The sequence below is a fragment of the Meleagris gallopavo genome, chromosome 4 (genome assembly GCF_000146605.3).
Source record: "Meleagris gallopavo isolate NT-WF06-2002-E0010 breed Aviagen turkey brand Nicholas breeding stock chromosome 4, Turkey_5.1, whole genome shotgun sequence".
Taxonomy (NCBI): Eukaryota; Metazoa; Chordata; class Aves; order Galliformes; family Phasianidae; genus Meleagris; species Meleagris gallopavo.
This window is the reverse complement of record NC_015014.2, coordinates 2,372,873-2,380,624: the sequence shown is the minus strand read 5'-3', so window position 1 is coordinate 2,380,624 and position 7,752 is coordinate 2,372,873.

The window sequence follows — 7,752 nt, the reverse complement described above, 5'->3', positions numbered from 1 at the left end:
GGAGGGCAGCATGGGGGTGAGGAGCAGGAGGCTGCTCCTGCTGTGCTTCCCATCTGCCTTGCAGATGGACAACCCAACAAAAAGGAAACCCGTGATCCCACGGGCCTGAGCTCAGTTTGATCAACTGGTGTTGGTGTCCTACAAAAAAAGATAAGTCAGATGCAAAATGGAGCCTGTCCTTCTCCTACATGTCCAGGGAATCTCCCCAAGATCTCCATGATCATACCCGAAAGCTTTTCCACTGCTATGCTTACTCCTGACTCCACTGCAGGTTCTAGCCCCACATCACCTGATTGCAGTGGAAATATCCATAAGGCATTATTTTCTAAGTCAGTCCAAAATGAGCAAGGATACCAATTCCAGACCAGAAGCCTGGTGAGCAGGGCTGTGCAGGGGAGGGCAGCATGGGGGAGAGGAGCAGGAGGCTGTTCCTCCTGTGCTTCCCATCTGCCTTGCAGATGGACAGCCCTACACCAATGGAAACAGGTCATCCCATGGGCCTGAGCTCAATTGGAAGAACTGGTGTTCACGTCTCCCAAAAAAAGATAAGTCAGCTCTAAATGGAGCCTGTTTTGCTTCCAAAATATTATGAAAACTCTCCTGTACTTCCCCAAAACTTTTCCACGGCTTTGCTGATTCCTGATCCAATGCAGAACCTGGCCTCACACCACCTGATTGCAATGGCCTTGTCAATGAGGCATTTCTGGCAGAATGAGACCCAAATGGCCATGGAAACCAAATCCAGACCAGCAACCGGTGAGCAGGGCTGTGCAGGGGAGGGCAGCACAGTGGTGAGGAGCAGCAGGCTGCTCCTGCTGTGCTCCCCATCCGCCTTGCAAATGGACAGCCCAACACAAATGGAAACAGGCGATCCCGAGCGCATGAGCTCAGTTCGATCAACTGGTGGTCACGTCTCCAAAAAAAAATAAGTCAGCCTCAAAATGGAGCCTGTCTTGCTCCTACAGAACCATGCAATCTCCCCAAGATCCCTCTCATCTTACTAAACCAAAGCTTTTCCACTGCTTGGCTGATTTCTGATCCAACTGCAGAACCTGGCACCACACCACCTGATTGCAGTGGCCTTGTCAACTGTGCTTTGCTTGCAGATTGAGACCCAAATGTCCAAGGAAACCAATTCCAGACCAGCAGCCCGGTGAGCAGGGCTGTGCAGGGGAGGACAGCACAGTGGGGAGGAGCAGCAGGCTGCGCCTCCTGTACTTCCATCCGCCTTGCAGATGGACAGCCCTACACAAATGGAAACAGGCGATCCCGAGCGCATGAGCTCAGTTCGATCAACTGGTGGTCACGTCTCCAAAAAAAAGATAACTCAGCCTCAAAATGGAGCCTGTCTTGCACCTGCAGAACCTTGCAATCTCCCCATGATCCCTCTGATCTTACTAAACCAAAGCTTTTCTACTGCTTTGCTGACTCCTGACTCCACTTCAGGTGCTGGCACCACACCACCAGATTGCAGTGGCCTTGTCAATGAAGCGTGCTGATAGAAAGTGAACCAAATGGCCATGGAAACCAAATCCAGACCAGCAACCCAGTGAGCAGGGCTGTGCAGGGGAGGGCAGCATGGGGGAGAGGAGCAGGAGGCTGCTCCTCCTGTGCTTCCCATCTGCCTTGCAGATGGACAGCCCAACACAGATGGAAACCCGTGATCCCAAGGGCCTGAGCTCAGTTCGATCAAGTTTTGTTGGTGTCTTAGCAACAAAGATAATTCAGTCCCTAAATTGAGCCTGTCTTGCTCCTAAAGGTCCAGGGAATCTCCCCAAGATCCCCCTGATCTTACCCCAAAGCTTTTCCTCTGCTTCGTTAACTCCTGACCCCACTGCAGGTGCTGGCCCGACACCACCAGATTACAGTGGCCCAGTCAACGAGGCATTTCTGGCAGAATGAGACACAAATGGCCATGGAAACCAATTGCAGACCAGCAACCCGGTGAGCAGGGCTGTGCAGGGGAGGGCAGCATGGGAGAGAGGAGGGGGAGGCTGCTCCTGTCATGCTTCCCTTCTGCCTTGCAGATGGACAGTCCAGCCCATATGGAAACAGGTGATCCCCAGGTTCTGAGGTCAGTTCGAACAACTGGTGTTGGAGTCCTACACATAATATATGTCAGCCTTAACATGTAGCTGCCTGTCTTGAACAGTTTGTGGAACCACAATCTAACTGTACTCGTCTCCCTCTATCAATCTTCCTTTATATCAATTCTCTGTGAACCGCATTCATGCATTTTTTTAAACACATCCAGGGATGGTGACTCAACCACCTCCCTCGGGAGCCTATTCCAGTGCTTCAGAACTCTTTCTGTAAAGCAGTTTTACCTGATATCCAACCCAATCTTTCGCTGGTGCAACCTGACGTCATTTCCCCTTGTTCTGTCACCTGTCACCAGTGAGAAATTCCAACCTGTAGTCACCTTTCAGGTACTGGAAGAGAATGATAATTACTCTCCTCAACCTCCTCTTCCCCAGACTGTACTGCCCCATTTCCTTCACTCTCTCCTTGTGGGGCAGATTTTCCAAGCCTTTCACCAGCCTTGTTGCCCTTCTTTGGACCTGCTCCAGCACCTCCATGTCCTTTCTCTACTGAGGTGCCCAAAACTGAACACAGCACTCGAGGTGAGGCCTCACCAGTGCCGAGTACAGGGGCAGGATGTCTTCCTTGGTCCTGCTCACCACTGCATTCCTTATTCAAGCCAGGATGCCATTGGCCTTCTTGGCCACCTGGGCACACTGCTGGCTCATATTCAGCCCACTGTCCGTCAGTACACCAAGGTCCCTTTTTATCAGGCAGATTTTCAGCTACTCTTCGCTAAGTCTGCAGGATTGCCTGGGGTGGTTGTGTCCCAAATGCACGATGGATACACTTGGCCCTATTGAAAGTCACTCAGTTTACCTTGGCCCATTGATCCAGTATATCCAGGTTCCACTGTACTGCCTTTCTCCCCTCTGGTAGATCAACACTTCCTCCCTACTTGGTGTCATAACCTTCCCCACCACCAGGATCATCTTTATAGCCCTTTTTGAAGATGGGCATCCCTTTTGCCAGTCTCCAATCCACTGGGACATCCCCGGTTAGCAAGAACTGGCGAAGAATGATGGGGAGTGGCTTGGCAACCACATCTGCCCACTCCCTCAGCACTCTAGGTACAATCCATCTGGCTCCATGGACTTGTGAGCATCTTGCTTTTGGAGCAGGTCCAAAGTCATCTCATCATGGATTATCCAGGGTTTGTTCTGTTCCCCCTTCCTATCTACCAGTGCAGGGGGTTGTGTTCCCTGGGAATAACAAGTCTTACTAGTTAAGACTGAGGCAAAGAAGGAATTAAGTACCTCAGCCTTATCCTGAGCCCTGGTCGGCATGTTGCACTCAGCATCCAACAAGGAATGGAGATTCTCCCTAGCCCTCCTCTCGCTGTTGATGTGTTTACAGAAACATTTACTGTTGTCCTTTACCTTAGAGGCCAAGTTCAGTTCTAGCTGGGCTTTGGCTTTTCTAATTTTCTCCCTGCACAGCTTCACTACGTACTTGTAATCATTATAAGTAGCTTGTCCACTCTTTCAAAGACCATAAGCTTTCCTTTCGCTCTTGAGTTCCAGCCAAAGGTCTCTGTTCAGACAGTCCGGCCTCCTTGCCTGTCGGTTCATCTTCCGTGACTTGGGATGGTCAGCTCCTGCACCTTTAAAATAACTTTCTTAAAGTCTTCCCAGCTTTCCTGGGTTCCCATGCCCTCCAAAACTATCTCCCAAGGAATCCTCTCAACCACGGACCTAAAGAGGCCAAAGTCTGCCCTCCGGAAGTCCAAGCTGGCAGTTCTCCTGGCTCCCCTTCGTGGTTCAACAAGGATCGAGAAATCTGGCATCTCATGATCACTGTGCTCCAGACGGCCTCCAACCTTTCACAAGACCTCCTCTGTTAACAAACACCAGATCCTGGATTTTGCTTCCCTTTGTAGACTCCTTCACCAGCTGTGTCAGGAAGTTATCTCCCACACACTCTAGGAACCTCCAGGATTGAGCCCTATCTGCTGCATTATAAATCCAGCAGATGTCTGGAAAGTTGAAGTCCCCCACGAGGACAAAGAGGAGAGATCTTGAGACCTCACCCAACTGTCTATAAAGTGTCTTGTCCACCTCTTCATCCTGGTTGGGTGGCCTGTAACAGACTCCCACAATAATGCCAGTCTTATTGGGCTTCACTTTTATTCTGACCCATAAGCTCTCAACCCTATCATTACCATCATTAATTTCTATACATTCACATTCTTAGCATAGAGGGCTGCACCACCTCCTTTCCTGCCTTGCCTATCTCTTTTGAAAAGTTGGTAGCCATCCATCGCAGCACTCCAGCTGTGCAAATCATTCCACTGTGTTTCCAACTATATCATAGCTTTCTGACCACACAACGGCCTCCAGCTCCTCCTGTTTGTTACCCATGCTGCACGCATTATTGTAAAAGCACCTGAGCTGGACCACCTTTTGAGAGGCAGTAGCCGTAATATCCTCTTGACCATACTCAGATATTTCCATAGCCTCACACCAACCCTTGCATTCTTCCTACAAAAACGTGAGTCATCCTCTTCCTTCACCAAGATACAAGACTGTGGGATCTTACTAGCACATCCCTCTCCTACAAGCACTGGCACATTACATATAACTCTGTTCTATTAACCCGAATTACACCCCCACTCTCCTTCCAGTGGTGAGATAAGCTACTCCTATTGTCTATAACTGGAGGGATAGAGGATTCAGCACTCAGTCTTGCTGAACCTCAACAAGATGTCTGTGTTGCACATGCATAGGCATAAAGCTATTATCATGGAATATCTAGGGAGAGACAACAGATACTAAAAGGAAAATTGGAATAGAAGCAAAATGCTGAAAAGGCCTCATTCCCTCTCCCCCTCCAAAATAACTTCAAGAGAAACACAAATTTCTCACTAATATATTCCAGCCTCATTTAAGAGGCCATCCTGTCACTGTGCAAAGTACTAATTAGGATCGGAATGATGGATCTATTTCTGGTCACTTTTAAGACTTGAACTGAATCGTTCCAGAACACCAACTTCTAAAATGTTGCTTCTTTAGAAAACAGGTTACAGGACTGTATTTCTCATCCTGGATACAGTTATTCCAGCTGTGAGCCATGTGCACATCCACACATAAGGTTGGTTCTAACAACAGTAAACAAGGAACTACAGCAGATGGTGCCCTTGTTAGCACTGGGTCTCTGCCTACTCCTGATCAAACCAATTGTTATCAGTGAACTCTGAAAACAAAGTTTTCTGCAAGTCTGCTGGCCATGTTACATTATTTCATCTGCCATAATACTAGCATGGAAAGCTTTCAAACTTTACAAGTATTTTTGGATGAATTATGTCTACTGTGGATAGCTTTTAGTCTTTGACTCCTTTTTGTAGCAGAGCAATTCAACTGTCAAATCACAGTAGATGAGATTTGCTAAAACATGTAAGCAATTTCAGAATATTATCTATCACACTGGTAAACATCTCAGTGTTAATAGCTAAAACTAATATTTAACATTACAATAGCTAACAACTAATGTTATTATGAATGAGCAGTCATACACCACTTTTGAAAATTTCACCTAGATGTTCTATTTCTTTCACATCAGATATTCATTATTATTTTTAAAGAAAGCTTTTAAATATGGTTCTGTTTTCATTGATTCATATCTTGAAATTTATTCAGATGCTTTGTAGAAAAATTTTTCACAACTCTGATATAAGGTTGAATAGAAATGGAATATGAAAATCAAGGTTCAGGACAAATAAGGAAAGACGGTATCGGTTACAAATGCAGCACAGAACATTTCATTTTTATTTAAATTTCAAATGTATAATTTAGCAATCTGTAAAACTTTTTGTGCATCATTTTCCCACCTTTCAGAGACTCCACCATATCGTGGTCACTACCCAGGCCCAGGCCTCCAATCTTAATCTCTCTAATGCTCTTCTCCGCATTGGTGAGCACCAGGTCCAGTAAGGCTTCACTTTGGGTCAGTCCATCTAATACCTAGACCAGGAAGTCATCCTCAACAGACTCCAGGAATCTCCTGGATTGTCTGACACCTGCTGTGCCACTCTCCCAGCAGATATCCGGGTGATTGAAATCCCTCATCAGGACAGGAGCCCGCGAGCACGACACCTCCTGCAGCTGAAGCAAGAAGGCCTCGTCAACAGGATCCCCCTGATCCAGTGACTTATAGCAGACCCCATTATAAGGCCATTAGATGCCCTTTACTGGGCCCGATTCCTGATTTTCACCCATAACCACTCACTGCCTGGTCATGGCTGTTACTCAGATCTTCGCAATCTATCCACTTCCTAACATAGAAGGCAATGTCCACTCCCTTCCTACCCTGTCTATCCCTTCTGAAGAGCCTGTAGCCTTCAATCAGAGTATTCCAGATGAATCCCAATCAGTGGGATTCATCCCACCACATTTCTGTGATAGCAACCAGATCATAATTTTCCAGGTACATCACGTTTCCAATTCCCCCTACTTATTTCCCATGCTGCATGCATTAGTGTAAAAGCACTTTAGCTGGGCTTTCTGACACACTACCTTTCTGGAGGGTCCCTCCCCAAACCTCCGAAAGAATTCTGAAGTTCTCCTCCACCACTTCCTGGAGGTTTCAGGCAGGTGGTCAGCAACATTACCTCTTCTGAGGAGTTCCCAGAAGACCCTACAGAACAGTTCAGAGGCTTATCCCTGCCATCTCCTACAACAGGAACATCCCCAGGCCCTTTTCTGTCCCACTGACCACCACCTGCTTCCCCCATCAAATCTAGTTGAAAATTCTGAACTACTTGCTCCACCCTAGAGAGCATCATTTTATCCCCATCCCCCTTCATACCTAGTTTAAAGCTCTCTCAATGAGCCCTGCCAGCTCCTGGGTTAGGATCCATTTTCCCTTTGGAGACAGGCAAGGCCCATACTCAGCCATCAGTCCAGGCACCGAGTAATCCGCCGCATGGTCAAAGAACCCAAAGTTCCTGTGGCTGCAGCAACTTTCCAGCCACTTATTCAAAGCTTGCATTTTCCTAGACTTCTCCATATTCCTCACCACCTCAGAACAGAGAGGGGAAAATACCACTTGTGCACCCGCTCCTTCAACCATTCACCTTAAACACCTGAAATACTTTTTGATAGCTTGCAGGCTTCCCTGAGCAATTTAATCACTGCCTACCTGAACTATCAATCGTGGGTAGTAATCAGAGGAGCGATCCAGACCCAGGAGTTTTTTTTAGTGATGCCCCTGATGCAGGCCCTAAGGAGGCAGCACACCTCCCTACAGGTCAGGTTTGCAAATGGGACCCTCCGTTCCCATGAGAAGAGAATCGCCCACCACAACTACCCTCCTGTCTTTCCTGATAGAGGAAGTCTCAAGGTGTGGGGATGACCGCCTCACCCTAGGCTCCCCCCTAGGCAAATCCTCCCTCACCTCCACACTCACCTCCCCTTCAACTTTCAGCATCTCAAACCTGTTGTTTAGTGACCTGGGGAAGCAGGCAGGCAGGGGGTGCGCCTGTGATGCCGAGCTGGGACTCTTTCAATCCTCTTCATCTGTCAGGTCCATCTGACTGTGACAGGGCAGGGGGCCAACCACCTTTCTGGGGGTATCTCCATGGCACCCTTCCCTCTGGCATGCCAGCGAGTCACCCCAACAGTCAATCTCCTGCTCACACTCCCTGATGGCCCTTAGCCTCTCCACCTCCTCCTT